General features: G+C 44.7%; 1 protein-coding gene across 4 annotated transcripts in view; it reads left to right on the forward strand.

Moving 5' to 3' along the window:
* The window catches only part of Thrap3 (thyroid hormone receptor associated protein 3), a 59,827-nt gene that overhangs the window by 12,647 nt on the left and 30,737 nt on the right, over positions 1 to 16,443 (forward strand). The window contains exons 1-3 of one of the 4 annotated variants that reach the window (XM_070008742.1): positions 3,371 to 3,450; positions 4,097 to 4,327; positions 14,740 to 14,840. The gene's annotated coding sequence lies outside the window, so the exon portion shown is untranslated. Of the gene's footprint in view, positions 1 to 3,293; positions 3,451 to 4,096; positions 4,328 to 14,739; positions 14,841 to 16,443 lie in introns of those variants that run through there. The other 3 variants (XM_070008741.1, XM_070008743.1, XM_070008744.1) reach the window with 3 other exon arrangements.

Genomic DNA, 16,443 nt, shown 5'->3' on the forward strand with positions numbered 1-16,443 from the left:
TGAACCCAGGGCTTCATGCATGATAGGCAAGCACTCTATCACTAGCCACATTCCCAGTCCCTGTTTCTGTATTTTCTTTTTTTCTTTTCTTTTCTTTTTTTTTTTATTGTGAGAATACTGACAGAGGAGTTACAATTACATGGGCAAGAACTGTTTCTGTATTTTTTATCCATTATTTTGCAGGAGGCATGGCAGAAAGTACATACCTAGAAAATCTGTAAATGGAAAATTAGATGTAATCAGAATGTCTCAACAAGCAGTATACAGTATGCTGCCACCAGGAAGTGTTCCAAGAAGGAAGAGGGCTGGAGGTGTGGCTTAAGTGGTAGAACTCATTCATAATTTCAATCCTAAGAAATGAGAGAAAAAAAATAGAGGAAAATAAAGCTGGGCGCTAGTGGCTCACATCTGTAATTCTACTTACTCAGGAGGCTGAGGTCTGAGGATCATAGTTTGAAGCCAGCTGGGGCAGGAAAGTCCCTGACATTCTTATCTTTAATAAACTACTCAGAAAAAGCTGGAAAGTGGTGATGTGGCTTAAATGGTAGAGCACTAGCCTTGAGCTGAAGAACTGAGGGACAATGCACAGGCCCAGAGTTCAAACTCCATGACAAAAACAAAACAAAACAAAAAATCCAGCCAGGCACTGGTGGCTCACGCCTATAATCCTAGCTACTCAGGAGGCCGAGATCTGAGGATCATGGTTCAAAGCCAGCCTGGATAGGAAAGTCTGTGAGACTCTTTTTCTTTTTTTTTGGGTCCGGCTGTGGGGCCTGAACTCTGGGCTTGGGTGCTGTCCCTCAGCTCTTCAGCTGAAAGCTAGTGCTCTAATACTTGAGCCACAGCGCCACTTCCGGCTTTTTTCTTTTTGCTTATGTGGTGCTGAGGAATCGAACCCAGGGCCTTAGGCATGCAAGGCAAGCGCTCTACCACTGAGCCACCTTCCCAGCCCCTCCGTGAGACTCTTATCTCCAATAAACCATCAGAAAAACTGGAAATGGTGCTGTAGCTCAAGTGGTATAGCGCTCGCCTTGAGCTGAAGAGCTGAGGGATAGAGCTCAGGCCCAGAGTTCAAGCCCTATGACCGACCAAAAAAAAAAAAAACCAAAGCAATGCAAAACCAAAAATATATGGGCTTGGTCTACATTGTACTAATGGGGGCAAAAATCCATCAATATTCTTCTCTTTTCTTGGCCGAGCGCCAGTGGCTCTCACCTGTAATCCTAGCTACTCAGGAGGCTGAGATCTGAGGATCGCAGTTCAACGCCAGCCCGGGCAGGAAAGGCCGTGAGACTCTTATCTCCTATAAACCACTAGAAAACTGGAAATGGCGCTGTGGCTCAAGTGGTAGAGATCTCGCCTTGAGCTGAAGAGTGCAGGGATATCTCCCAAGCCCAAAGTTCAAGCCCCATGACCGACAAAGAAAGGTTCATCTCTTTTCTAATGGGAAAGACAAAAATATAGGCCCTGCTAATTACAGTGTTTCTTACATAGCTAGGGGTGTGTGTGTATGTGTGTGTGTGTGTATTAATTGGAGAATCAAAACTAATGGACTTTCTTGCTTACGCTGGCTTCCAACTGAGTTCCTTTTTTTTGGGGGGGGTCTGGTCGTGGGGCCTGAACTCTGGGCCTGGGCGCTGTTCCTCAGCTCTTCAGCTCAAGGCTAGTGTTCTACAACTTGAGCCACAGCGCCACTTCCAGTTTTTTTCTTTTTGCTTATGTGGTGCTGAGGAATCAAACCCAGGGCCTCAGAGGCATGCAAGGCAAGCGCACTACCACCGAGCCATCTTCCCAGCCCCGAACTGAGTTCCTTGTATCTAGCATTACCAGCCTGAAACATGGTCTTCCTGGCTCCTTGCTTTTTTTATTCCTCTATTGATGGACACTGGGAATGTTTCCACGTTTACATTACTGTAACAATACTGCTGTGAGCACGTGTTAAGAATCCCTAGTTCTGGGGCTGGGAAGGTGGCTCAGTGGTAGAGCGCTTGCCTTGCATGCCTAAGGCCCTGGGTTCGATTCCTCAGCACCACGTAAGCAAAAAGAAAAAAAGCCGGAAGTGGCGCTGTGGCTCAAGTGTAGAGCGCTAGCCTTGAGCTGAAGAGCTGAGGGACAGTGCCCAGGCCCAGAGTTCAGGCCCCACGACCGGATCCAAAAAAAAAAAAAAAAAAGCAAGAATCCTTAGTTCTCAGTTCCCTTGGACATACATCCCGAAGCTGAATTATTGGATCCGATGCTAATTCTATTTTAATTTATGGAGGTACTTTATTGTATTTACCACAGCAGCTGCATCATCTTACAATTTATATTCCCACCAGCAAAGCACAATGCTTCTAATTGCTCCACATCCTTGAAAACATTTGTTTTATTTTTGAGAGCCATACTAATGGGTGTGAAAAGGCATCTCATTGTGTGTGTGTGTGTGTGTTTTCTGTCGGTGTGGGTGCTTGAACTCAAGAGCCTGGGTGCTGTCTCTGAACTCTTTGCTGAAAACTAGCCTCTATTACCTTGAGCCACAGCTCCACTTATGGTTTTCTGATGGTTAACTGCAGATAAGAGTCCCTCAGACTTTCCTACCCAAGCTGCTTTGAACCACGATCCTCAGATTTTAGTCTCCTGAGTAGCTAGGATTACAGGCCTGAAAAATCAGCACCCGGCTATTTTTTTTTTTTTTAATTTCTTTTGTGTCCTGGGCTTTGAACTTAGGGCCTAGGCACTGTCCTTGAATTGTTTTCCTCAGGGCTAGTTAGCATTCTATCATTTGAGCCACTTCCGGTTTTCTGGTGGGTTAATTGGGGGGGAGATGAGTCTGACTTGGCTGCAGGGACTGGCTTTGAACCACGGTCCTTAGAGCTCAGCCCCCCTGAGTAGGTAGGATTACAGGGATGAGCCACCAGCACCGGGCTCGAGTCTTATTTTTGTAAGACAGAAAGGGAGATGATTTGCTTAAGGTCACAAAGGAAGGAGTGGCAGGTCGGAATACGAAAACTAGGGTAACCCGATTCCCAGTGACTTTTCGACGACACAGGCAGGCCAACAAGTAGGTGGACCTCGGGCCCTCCTTGAAAGCTGGTTCCAAAATGGTGGGGGCAGTGGCGTCAGCGACGCCCCCACCCCTTCCGTCCACCTACCTCCCACTTCCCTTGGCCACCCAGGCGGAGGGGGAGGGGAACGGAACGCCGTGACCCACGTGATTGCCGACAGTCCAGCGCGTGACGCAAAGCGGCGGGCCCAACGTTTGCTTTGCCTTGTGGGACATGTAGTTTAAGAGCCCAGCAAGTAGACGAGGATTGGTAGTTTTCGGACTACGTTTCCCAGGAGGCAGCTGGGGCGTCGCCGCCATCGCCATAGTCGGAGAGCGGGGACTTGGTGCGCGCTGTCGGGCGGGGGCGAGGTTCGGGCCGGTTGTGCCGTTGCGAGGCTCTGCTTCGGTCGCTACGGTGCGCCCAGGTGAGTGAACGCCTCGAATGGGAGTTAGGACCCCTCAACCGGTTCGAGTTGTTTCATCTTTTGTGTTTTCTAGGTAGCGGCTGGGCCCGAAGAAGGCCTGGCGCGGAGCTGCTCCCCCGCGCTTCCCACCCGGGCCTCTTCGGAGCGGGCCCTGCTCGCTCGGGCTCCTCCCCCTCCCCGCCCTTCAGGGCTTCCCTGTGCTCAGGCCTAGCCCTCGAGGCTCTGGCCGCCTTTTCTCCGAGTAGCGCATCCGCGTCTTTATTATTATTATTATTATTACTTGCAGTCTGTCGGAGAGAGGTTTCCACAAGCCTCTTCTCTACCTTCCCTTATTCGTAGGAAGCCCATTATTTGGCTGTTCGTCTTTCCCGGGACTCTTGCGTGCCCTTCCCCCTACGGAGACTCCATCGCTCCATCGGTTTGGTTCTGCCTTCCTGGGCTCAAGTGGCTGGCACTGTGCAAATAGTAATTACCGCCTCCCCCACCCCTCCTTTGTGGCCCAAAGAGGCATAATCCAAATTTACCTTAACGGAAAAAGTTCTTTTTTTTTTTTTTTTTTTTTTTTTACGAGGGTGGTTGCATGTGTCTCAGCACCTAAGCAACTTTTATCTTTTATTTTCTCTGCTCTTCTAAATCCAACCGGTAGAGCGTGACGACGGAAGCGCGGAGCAACGCTGCGGCCCAGAAGTTGGAAGCCATCAGTGGGAGTAGTGTGTACGGGGAGGCTGTTAATTGGATTGAAGGGAAAGCCTCCGAGTGTGGTTGGGCCTGGCCGGGCAGAGCCAGTGAAACTTCTGGTGGCAGTTTTTATAATAGTCGGCTTGCGTTCAACTGATTTTTACCGTCTTTTGATTTTAGCTTGAACCTTCTCTTCCAGGTAACTCCAGTTTTCCCAAAATACCAGTGAATAACACTGGCTATTTTATCGAGTTATTGTGAAGACTTAAGATTTAAAACCGAAGACTATCCATTTACTAACTAAATCTTGTATAGGGTTTCTAAATGTTATTCCCTAGAGGAGAGGCATGTGTAATTACCATAATTTTTCTTCCCTTTCAGATGATCTTCCTTGTTTTGTTTGTGAAAATGCTGTCTGTTGTAGTCTGTCCTGTCCCCCAGTTAACCTGATTGTGTATGTTATTTTATAAAGGTCGGTTAAAAATACAAAATTGCTGATGCCTTGAGAAACTTAACGGATGAAACCAAACTTAGATTGTTCTTTGTTGGGAGATGTATTTTGTGAGCTAATATTAGTACTCTAGCTGTATCAAAAACTAATTGTAGTGTAGCCATAGGCTCGATTGCATTTTGTAAAAGCTGTTTGGAAATTCTGTTGGAAACATTTTTTGAAAGCCTTTATGTTCAGTATGTTTTTCAGTATTTTTATATTTACTTTTTTCAATCCTTTTAGCACCAATAAACAATCTCCAATTACAGGGGGCTGGGAAGGTGGCTCAGTGGCAGAGCGCTTGCCTTGCATGCCTGAGGCCCTGGGTTTGATTCCTCAGCACCACATAAGCAAAAAGAAAAAAGCTGGAAGTGGCGCTGTGGCTCAAGTTGTAGAACACTAGCCTTGAGCTGAAGAGCTGAGGGACAGTGCCCAGGCCCAGAGTTCAGGCCCCACGACCAGACCCAAAAACAAAAAAAAAACAATCTCCAGTTACAGAGATTGGTGTTTACAGGGTGCAACCTAAGTACAGTTCAGTTTTAGTGGTGGTGTAGTAACAGTTTTTTTAGTATATGTCATTTGAATAAAGCTACTTTTGAGATGGGTTTAGTTAGTGAAACAATGGATATAGGCCTGGGGTTGTAGTACAGTGCTTGCTTAACATGTCCAAGAGATAACATCCTCAGTAGGGGAAAAAAAAAAAAAAGCTTGGCACTGCCTGTAATCCTGGCTACTCTAGAGGCTGAGATCTGAGGATTGGTTCAAAGCCAGCCTGGCAGGAAAGTCTTGTGAGAATCTCCAGTAAATTACTCAGAAAGAGCCAGTAGTGGCACTGTGGCTCAAGTGATAGAGCTCTAGCCTTGAGCACAAAGCTCAGATACAGTGCCCAGGCCCTGAGTTCAAGCCCCAAGGCTGTAAACCATAACAAACAAAATAAAAAATTATGGATTAGGGCTGGGAAGGTGGCTCAGTGGTAGAGCACTTGCCTTGCATGCCTGAGGCCCTGGGTTCGATTCCTCAGCACCACATAAGCAAAAAGAAAAAAGCCGGAAGTGGCGCTTTGGCTCAAGTGGTACAGCACTAGCCTTGAGCTGAAGAACTGAGGGACAGCGCCCAGGCTCAAGAGTTCAGGCCCCACGACTGGACCCAAAAAACAAAAAAACAAACAAAAAAATTATGGATTATAAAAGGTTGTTTTGTATTGATAAAGGAAGCTTGGAGTATGTCTGAGGTGACATAGAAATGGGGAAGTTTTAGTCTGATTGGGAGAATGCAGACATAAAATTCATTTTAGGATGGACAGTTCTAACTACTACAAATGGGAACTTAACAGGGTTGTAGGAGAGGGCACAAAAGTAGGCAAATAAATTTACAAATTGAGAAAAGTGGTATGGAGGTATTGAGCAGGGGACATTGAAAAAGGGATGACCTAACAGAGTTCAGAGAAATGTTTTTTGGGGAAAGTCAGAAATCAATTTTGTAGGGCATTAAAGAGAGGGAGAGCCGGGCGCCAGTGGCTCATACCTGTAATCTTAGCTACTCAGGAGGCTGAGATCTGAGGATTGTGGTTCAAGCCAGCCTGGGCAAGGAAGGCCTTGAGACTCTTATCTCCAGTAAACCACCAGGAAACCAGAAGTGGCGCTGTGGCTCAAGTTGTAGAGTGCTCGCCTTGAGCTGAAGAGCTGAGAGTTCAAGCCCAGGACTGACTAAAAAAAGAGAGAGAGAAAGAGAGAGGGAGTACCACAGTGAAGGAAGTTGCAGGTTCCCAAACTGGAATGGACAGAGTTGTAGTGTTTTTATAACTGAAAGAATGCCAGGTGTAAGTGTGACAAAATGAGGACATTGTTTAATGATGGCTTAAAGAGGCTGTTTGGACATCCCAGTGGGCAGGAAAAGGTTGTTTGTTTTTTTTTTCGTCTGATAAAAACAGATGGAGGGAAGATTTGTGGCTTAGCATGGGGAGAGTTATTTGTTTACTTTCGCTGGGTTTAAATTCAGGGCTTCATGATTGCTTGGCTGGCATTCTACCACTTGTGCCACATTTCCACTCTAGCTTTTTGTGGGTTGGTTTGGAGATGTGGTCCCCTCATACTTTTCTGGTTTCAAACCACATCCTCTAGAGCTCAGCCTTCTAAAGTAGCAAGGATTATAGATGTGTGCTACTGATTCCTGGATTTTTTTTTTTTTTTTTTTTTTTTTTTTTTTTTGCCAGTCATGGGGTCAGAACTCTGGGCCTGGGCACTGTCCCTGAGCTCTTCAGCTCAAGGCTAGCACTCTACCACTTGAGCCACAGTGCCACTTCTGGCCTTTTCTGCTTATGTGGTGCTGAGGAATCGAACCCAGGGCCTCATGCATGTAAGGCAAGTGCTCTACCACTGAGCCACCTTCCCAGCCCCAATGGATTTTTTTTTTTTTAATCCGGGGCTTGAACTCTGGCTTGGGTGCTGTCCCTGTGCGCTTCAACCCAAGGTGAACACTCTGCCACTTGAGCCACAGTGCTACTTCCAGTTTTCTAGTGGTTTATTGGAGATAAGAGTCTCAAGGCCTTTCCTGCCCAGGCTGGCTTGAACCACAATCCTCAGATCTCAGCCTCCTGAGTAGCTAAGATTACAGGTATGAGCCACTGGCGCCCGGCTCTCCCTCTCTTTAATGCCCTACAAAATTGAAAGCCAGCCTCAGATCTCAGCCTCCTGAGTAGCTAGGATTTCAGGCGTGAGCCGGGCGCCCAGCTAGATTCCTGGATTTTTGATGGATGATTTGTCTTAAGATCACTTTTGCAGAGGTAGAAACTGAACTGTGGAGAGTGGTCCTGTGTTTAACCTTCAGGACTAACACAAAAATAAATACTTGAGAAATTTAGTATAAAATTTTGCATTCCGGGGCTGGGAAATTGGCTCAGTGGTAGAGTGCTTTCCTCACATGCATGAGGCTCTGGGTTCGATTCCTCAGTACCACATAAGCAGAAAAAGCTGGAAGTGGCGCTGTGGCTCAGCTGTAGCTCAAGTGGTAGAGCACTCGCCTTGAGCTGAAATGCTGAGGGACAGCGCTCAGGCCCAGAGTTCAAGCCCCACGACCACCTAAAAAAAAATATACAATGTGCTGCTTTGTGAATGATTATTTCAGTATGCTTACAAATTTATGTTAAAAATTATACCCCAAATAAAATGGTAACCCTTGTACAACTAAAGATAACTAAAAGAAAAAAAGCTTTAAAAAAAGAGCATGAGGCCCTGAGTTCCAGCCCAGTACATGCACACACAAAGAAACAACACAACAAAAGCAATTTTAGGCCAGGTGTTGATGGCTCACACTTGTAATCCTAGCTACTCAGAAGGCTGAAATCTGAAGAATTGCACACACAGTCCTGGAACTTGAATTCATTGTCTGTGTACTGACCCTCTTTTTTTTTGTGGGGGGTGTCAGTCATGGGGGCCTGGGTGCTGTCCCTTCAGCTCAAGGCTAGCACTCTACCACTTGAGCCACAATGTCACTTTTGGCTTTTTATGCTTACGTGGTGCTGAGGAATCAAACCCAGGGCCTCATGCATGTGAGGCAATCACTCTAACACTGAGCCAATTTCCCAGTCCTGACCCTCAGCTTTTTTGCTCAACGCTAGCTCTTTGCCACTTGAGCCACATATCCATGTCTGGCTTTCTTAAATTTTTTTGGGGGTGTCTAATTGGTAATAATAGACTCATGGACTTTTCCTGTCCAGGTAAACTTTGTACTGTGAATCTTAGATCTCTCAGTTTTCAGAGTAACTAGAATTTATAGGCATGAGTTACCAGCCTCCAAGTTGGCTTCTTTACTTTTTATAAGCTGGTACTGGGGCTAGAGCCCTTGGCCTTATACTTTGCCTGACTTTTCCCCTCACAACTAGCTACTCTACCACTTGAACTACACCTCCAGTTCCTCTTTTTGCTTTTTTTTTTTTTTTTTGTCCGTTGTGGGGTTTGAACTCAGCCTGGGTACTTATCTAAGCTTTTTTTTTTTTTTTTTTTTTTTTTTTGATCAGTCGTGGGTCTTAAACTCTGGGCCTGGGCACTGTCCCTCAGCTCTTCAGCTCAAGGCTAGCACCCTACCACTTGAGCCACAGCGCAACTTCGGCTTTTTGAGTGTTTTTTTGGAGATAGAGTCTCGGCATTTCCTGTCAGTGCTGGCTTTGAACCATGATCTTCAGATCTCAGCCTCCTGAGTAGGATTACAGGTCTGAGCCACTGGCACCCAGCTTGAGAAAGGTTTCTAATGATTCCATTCAAATTTGTTTTTGTGTCTTAATATTACATCACTTTTTTTTTTTTTTTTTGCCAGTCTTGGGGCTTGTTTCCAAACTAAAGAAAAGGAAGGATATTTAAAAAGCAGCATCTTTCTGAAGATTGGTCTGATCATTGTCTATGCCTTTTTTAGCTGGCATATGTGCAGTGTCCTCATTTTGTTCTTCCTGTTTTATAGCTTCTGGAATGTTCTAACTGCATAGCTTGTCATGTCTTAGAAGATAAAAGGTCTAGGAAGGGGAAGTTGCTAGCTAGATTTCTAATTATAAAGCTTTTGAGTTGGTACCAGTGACTTGTGCCTGTAATCCTAGCTATTTGGGAGGCTGAGATCCGAGTATTGTGGTTCAAAACTGGCCCTGGGCTGAAAAATCTCAGAGACTCTATTTCCCTTTAACCAGTGCAATGCTGGAACTGGAGGCGAAGCTCATGTGGTAGTGCCAGCTGAGTAAAAAGGCCAAGCAAAAGCATGGACCCTGAGTTCCAGGACCAGTCTCTTCCCTCCCCTATAAAAAGACTTGTAGCTCATGCAGTGACACATAAGAACCAGGATTGTTGTTACTAATTAAAAATTTTTACATAATGTGAAGATCATTGCCTTGATTTAGGATTGTTGATTTTTTTCCCCCAGTCCTGGGGCTTGAACTCAAAGCCTGGGCACTGTCTCTGAACCTTTTCATGCTCAAAGCTAGCACTCTACCACTTGAGCCACAGTGCTACTTAGGGCTTTTTCTGAGTAGTATATTGGAGGTAAGGGTCTCATATACTTTTTGTTCCAGCTGGCTTTGAACTGCAATCCTCAGATCTCAGCCTTCTGAGTAGTTTAGATTACAAGAGTAAACCACCAGCACCTGGCCTAAAATTGCTTTTGTTGTGTTGTTTCTTTGTGTGTGCATGTACTGAGCTGGAACTCAGGGCCTCATGCTCTTTTTTTTTTTTTTTTTTTGGGTCCGGTGGTCCGGTCATGGGGCCTGAACTCTGGGTCTGGGCGCTGTCCCTCAGCTCTTCAGCTCAAGGCTAGCACTCTACCACTTGAGCCACAGTGCCACTTCCGGCTTTTTTCCTTTTGCTTATATGGTGCTGAGGAATCGAACCCGGGGCCTCAGGCATGCAAGGCAAGCGCTCTACCACTGAGCCACCTTCCCAGCCCGCCCCTAAGCTTTTTTTCTTTTAGTTATCTTTAGTTGTACAAGGGTTACCATTTTACTTGGGGTATAATTTTTAACATAAATTTTTGTTTTAAGCATAATGAAATAATCATTTACAAAGCAGCACATTGTATATAAATTTTTTTTTTTTGATGGTCGTAGGGCTTGAACTCTGGGCCTGAGCACTGTCCCTCAGCTTTTCAGCTCAAGGCGAGCACTGTACCACTTGAGTTACAGTACCACTTCTGGTTTTCTGGTGGTTTATTGGAGATAAGTTTCATGGACTTTCCTGCCCAGGCTGGCTTTCAACTGTGATCCTCAGATCTCAGCCTCCTAAGTAGCTAGGATTACAGGAGTGAGCCACCAGCGCCCGGCCTATATTCTTTTTTTTGTTGTTGTTGTTGGTCATAGGGCTTGAACTCTGCCTGGGCTCTGTCCCTCATCTCTTCAGCTCCAGGCTTGTACTCTACCACTTGAGCCACAGCACCATTTCCAGTGTTCTGGTGGTTAATTGGAGATGAGTTTCATGGACTTTCCTGCCTGGGCTGGCTTTCAACTGTGATCCTCAGATGCCTCCTGAGTAGCTAGGATTACAGGTGTGAGCTACCGGTGCCCAGTAGCATTGTGTATTCTTTAGGTTCAGTCCTCTCTCCCTTCCCTCCTCTTCCTTACTGCAGTCTTCAGAAGTCATTTGCAAAAGCCTTAATGCCAGGTGTGATTGTGCATTTCTGTAATCCTAGTATTTGAGGGTCTGAGGCAAGACTATTATAAATTGATGGCTGGTCTGGAGCTACATGGCCAAGACCTTACTAAAAAAACCAAAAAAATTATTTATAAATTCAAATGGTGACGAATTAATGAGTTACAACTGATTAATAATTACTATATGTTAAATATTTAATTGTCACAGAAAATAATACCAGTCCTTTTTGCTTCTAGAGAGGAACTAAGGAAGTCTAAAGGTAGTCCCAGCTCTGTTGTTCATCATTATGCTTGTTTGGGGGGCGTGGCAGGGTGTGTGTGTCCATTATGGGGCTTGAACTCAGGGCCAGGGTGCTGTCCATGAGCTCTTTTACTCAAGGCTAGTGCTCTACCATTTTGAGCCACAGCGCCACTTCATGTGGTTAATTTTATTTTTTGTTGGTCCTAGGGCTTGAACTCTGCACTTGGGTGCTGTCCCTCAGCTCTTCAGCTCAAGACAAGCGCTCAACTGCTTGAGCCACAACACCACTTCAGTTTTCTGGTGGTGGTTAATTGAGATTAGAGTCTCACAGACTTTCCTGCCCAGGGTGGCTTTGAACTGTGATCCTCAGATCTCAGCTTCCTGTGTTGCTAGGATTACAAGTGTAAGCCACTGACATTTGGTTTATTAGGCATTTTTCATCAAAAAAGCATTTATTATAAAGACGTGCATTAAAAGTACAAAGAAGACAGTTAGTACCTATGTACTAGCTGTAAATTTAATGAAGCACTGTTAACAACTAGTTCTATTTTTCTCAACCTTGTTGTGATTTTGGTGTTTATGATTCCAGCACTTGATTTCTAGACTTCTATTAAAAATGTGGGTGTGCACCCTAGGCTCAAGCCCATAAACCTAGATACTCAAAAAGCTTAGATCGGAAGGTCTCTGTTCAAAGCCAGACCAGGCCCAAAAGTCCATAAAACTTTTATCTCTACTTAACAGTCAAAAAGCCTACAGTGACATTTGTAGCTCAAGTGGTACCACTAAAGGTGCCAGACTTTAACAAAAAAGCCAAGTGAGAGTTCAAACCTCCAGTTCAAGCTCTGGTACTGACTGACACTCATATAACACAACAAAGTACGTATTCCTTTTCTAGTTTTCTGGTGGTTAATTGGAAATAAGATTACAGGTGTGGGCTGGGAAGTTGGCTCAGTGGTAGAGTGCTTGCCTTGCTTGCATGAGGCCTTGGGTTTGATTCCTCAGCACCACATAAGCAGAAAAATCCGGAAGTGGTGCTATGGCTCAGGTCATAGAGCACCCGCCTTGAGCTGAAGAGCTGAGGGACAGTGCCCAGAGTTCAAACCCCACGACCAACCCAAAAAAAAAAGATTAGTGAGCCACCGCTGCTTGGCTGGAATTAACACTTTTTTGGTCTGTCTTGGGGCTTGAACTCTTGGCCTGAGGCTCTGTCTTTCACCTCTTCAGCTCAAAGCTAGTGCTCTACTGTTTATGTGATGCTAAGGAATCAAACCAAGGGCCTCATGCATGTGAGGCAAGCACTCTACCACTGAGTTACCTTCCCAGTCTCTAGAATGAACACTTTTTAAACTTTGTACAAATTGATACTATTATGTTTCTGTTTTTCTTTCTCTCTCTCTCTCTCTCTTTTTTTTTTTTGGTGGGTGCTGATGCTTCAACTCTTGGCCTGAGCACTTTTTTTTTTTTTTTTTTTTTTTTTTGGGTCCGGTCGTGGGGCCTGAACTCTGGGCCTGGGCGCTGTCCCTCAGCTCTTCAGCTCAAGGCTAGCACTCTATCACTTGAGCCACAGCACCACTTCCGGCTTTTTTTTGTTTTTCTTTTTGCTTATATGGTGCTGAGGAATTGAACCCAGGGCCTCAGGCATGCAAGGCAAGCACTCTACCACTGAGCCACCTTCCCAGCCCTGGCCTGAGCACTTTTATGCCTAAGACTAGAGCTCTACCACTAGATGCACAACTCTTTATCAGGCCTTTTCTGTGATTAATTGGAGATAAGTTTTAGGAAGGCTCATGCCTATAATCCTTGCTACTCAGAAGGCTGAGATCTGAGGACCGAGGTCTGAAGCCAGCGTAGCTAAGAAAGTTTGTTTTACGAATCTTTATCTCCAACTAACCACTCAAAAACTGGAAGTAGGGCTGTGGCTCAAAGGTATAGAGTGCTAGCCTTGAGTAAAAATAGTTTAGAAACAATGTTCAGGCCCTGAGTTCAAGCCTCACAACTGACAAAAATAAATAAATAAAAAATAAAAGTCCCAGGGATTTTCCTGCCTGTGTACCTTTGAACTGTAATCCTCAGATCTCAGCATGATCTCAGATCTCAGATATGAGCCACCAGCACTTGTCTAGCTTAGATGTATGACAGTACTGAGAATATTTAGACAATTAGATAAGAGATTTTGGATTTTCTGGTACCTTGATGGTACCAGATAGGTACCAGATAGGAGATAGGTGTTACTTTGTGTGTGTAAAATTACATACTATACATTGTTACAGTATACTTTATAACTTAATCTATATGTATTTGCATATGTTTTTTGTTTACTTTTTTTTTTTTTTTGGTTGGTTGTGGGGCTTGAACTCTGGGCCTGGGCGCTGTTCCTCAGCTTTTCAGCTCAAGGCGAGCGCTCTACCACTTGAGCTGCAGTGCCACTTCCGGTTTTCTGGTGGTTTTATTGGAGATAGAAGTCTCACGGTCTCTCCTGCCCGGGCTGGCTACTCAGCCTCCTGAGTAGCTAGGATTACAGGCCTGAGCCACCAGCGCCTGGCTTTGCATATGTTTTTTATATATAAACCTAGAAAACTTTTTTTGCCCATCCTGGGGCTTGAACTAAGGGCTGGAGAACTGCCCCTGAACCTCTTTGTGCTCAAGGCTAGTAGCTCTACCACTTGAGCCATAACCCCTACTATTGGCTTTTTTGAGTAGTTTATTGGAGATAAGAGTCTCCCAGGGACTTTTCTGCCCAGGCTGCCTTTGAACCGCAATCCTCAGATCTCAGCCTCCTGAGTAGCTAGGATTACAGGTGTGAGTCACCAGCACCTGACTCCACATTTTTTTTTTAAATTTCAAAATCTAATTATTGTCAATTTTACTATGGAGCTTGTAAAGTAGTCTTGAATGATGCAACCCCTGGTATAGCACTGTAAGTATTAGAGTGGAGGTATTAGATTATGAGATGGAAGGTTTGAGCTAGTTTGCTTTCTTTCTTTTACTGGTCCTGGTGGTATTTGAACTCAGGGCCTGGGCATCGTTCTATACTTTTTGTTCAAGGCTAGCACTTGTGCTATAGTTTCACTTCCAGCTTTTTGGTAGGTGATTGGAGGTAAGAGTCTCATGGACTTGTCTGCCTAGGCTGGTTTCAAACCATGATCCTCAGATCTCAGCCTCTTGAGTAGCTAGGATTACAGGCATGAGCCACTGGTGCCCTGCTGGGTTTTAGCTTTCTGTACTGTAGGAGGTTGAATAGGAAGGCTGGGAATGTGTGGCTTGGTGGTAGAGTGCTTGCCTAGCATGCATGTAGCCATAGGTTCAATTCCTCAGCACCACATAAATAGAAATAGCAGGAAGTGGTGCTCTGTCTCAAGTGGTAGAGTGCTAGCCTTGAGCAAAAGCAGCGTAGGGACAGTGCCCACACCCTGATTTCTGAGTTCAAGCCCCAGGACTGGCAAGTGTGTGCGCGTGCGCGTGTGTGTGTGTGTGAGAGAGAGAGACAGACAACATAAGATCAGTTGACTGGTGGAGAATCCTATGTCTACTTGAAGTAAATTGAAGTTTAAGAGTTTTTGTTTATAGAATTCAAACAGTAATGGAGAGAGAATGAGGGATGGTGTGACATTGTCCAAAAAGATGTACTCTTTATTTGAATTAAGTAATTGTAACCCCTCTATATTTCATCTTTATAATAATTAAAAATTACCCCCAAAAAAGTAATGAAATCTACAAGGAGTGGATAGCCATCTTATTGCTTATTTCCTCTCATTCTAGAATTATATCCTGTCTGCAAATTGGAGACGCCAGTGGCGCTTCCAGTGTTCTTTAGAAGCAGTGTCTGGATCCATTGCAAGTTGGATCCTTGTTCTAATAAGGTAAATTCATAGGAGTAAAAGAAACTATTGGAAAAGATTTATCTATATCTATCTATCTATCGAGAGATACATATGTTGTTTTTTGGTGAATAGTTGTTTTCTTGTATACATCTATTATTTGGATATGTATATCAGTTTAAGCAAAATGGATATTTATAGGTTTTGTTTTGGGGAGTGATACTGGGGTTTGAACCCTGCATCTTTTTTGTTTTTTTTTTTTGTTTTGGTTGGTCTTAGGACTTGAACTCAGGGCCTAGGCACTGTCCCTGAGCTTTATGAGCCTAGCAGCACTCTACCACTTTGAGCCACAGTCCCACATCCAGTTTTCTGGTGGCCACCTGGGCTGGCTTTGAACCTGGATCCTGAGATCAGCCTTCTGAGTAGCTAAGATTACAGGCATGAGCCACTGATGCCAGGCTTTGAACCTGCCTTCTGCTTGCTAGGCAGGCTCTCTGCTGCTGAACTGAATTCCAACTCAGTGTTAAGGTTTTTGTTGCTGAGTTCTTGTGAACAGTTTTTCTTTTCTTTGCTCTTTTTTTTTTTTTTTTTGGAAATAGAATTTTGTTGTGTATCCTTGGCTGGCCTTGAACTTAACTGCCCTACCTCAGCCTCTTAAAGTGCTGGTATTACAGGTGTACACCATTGAATGTGCATCGGAATGTCTTAATTAGCCCTTTTTGGTACGCATTAGGGGTTGATTACTTGCTGTAGAGACTGGGCACTGTCCCTCAGCTCTTCAGCTGTAGACCAGCACTCTGCCACTTGAGCCTCAGCCCTACTTCTGGTTTTTTCTGCTTATGTGGTGCTGAGGAATCCAACCGAGGGCCTCATGCATGCAAGACAAGCGCTCTACCACTGAGCCACCTTCCCAGCTCCTCTACTATACTTCTTGAGTGCAACACATGCCTGTTCAGTCAGTAAAAGTATGAAATGAAGGATGATAGCTTATCACCTACTATACTAACATATAAGAAGTTGAATTAGTGATGAAGTGTTTACTCTGGGGAGGTTCCTAAATGTGCTCACTAGTTACTTATAGTAAAGCTTAAGATGTGAACTCATGGGTGTTGTGCATATGTGTCTGTGGGTGTGTAAATATTTGTATGAAAATGTCAATGAAGCCAAATACTGTTGGCTCACACCTGTAATCCTAACTACTTAGGAGGCTAAGATATAAGAATAGCAGTTCAAAGCCAGCCTGGGCAGAAAAGTCCATGAGATTCATCTCCAGTAAACTACCAGAAAACTGGAAGTAGCTCTGTGGTCAAATGGTAGAACGCGCGCGTGCGTGCGTGTGTGTGTGTGTGTGTGTGTGTGTGTGTGTGTGTGTGTGTGTGTGTCAGAACGCTTGTCTTGAGAAGAAGAGCTGAGGGACAGCGCCCAGACCCAGAGTTCAAGTCCCGCAACCAACCAAAAAAAAAGAAAAAAAAAGTCAATGAAACCTATTATATTGTACAATCAAAATATACATGAATAAACTAGAATTTTTTTTTTTTTTTTTTTTTTGTCGGTCATGGGGCTTGAACTCTGGGCCTGAGCGCTGTCCCTCAGCTCTTCAGCTCAAGGCGAGCGCTCTACCACTTGAGCTACAGCGCCACTTCCG

The sequence above is a fragment of the Dipodomys merriami genome, unplaced genomic scaffold (assembly GCF_024711535.1).
Source record: "Dipodomys merriami isolate MVZ:Mamm:240054 unplaced genomic scaffold, mDipMer1.0.p SCAF_71, whole genome shotgun sequence".
Taxonomy (NCBI): domain Eukaryota; kingdom Metazoa; phylum Chordata; class Mammalia; order Rodentia; family Heteromyidae; genus Dipodomys; species Dipodomys merriami.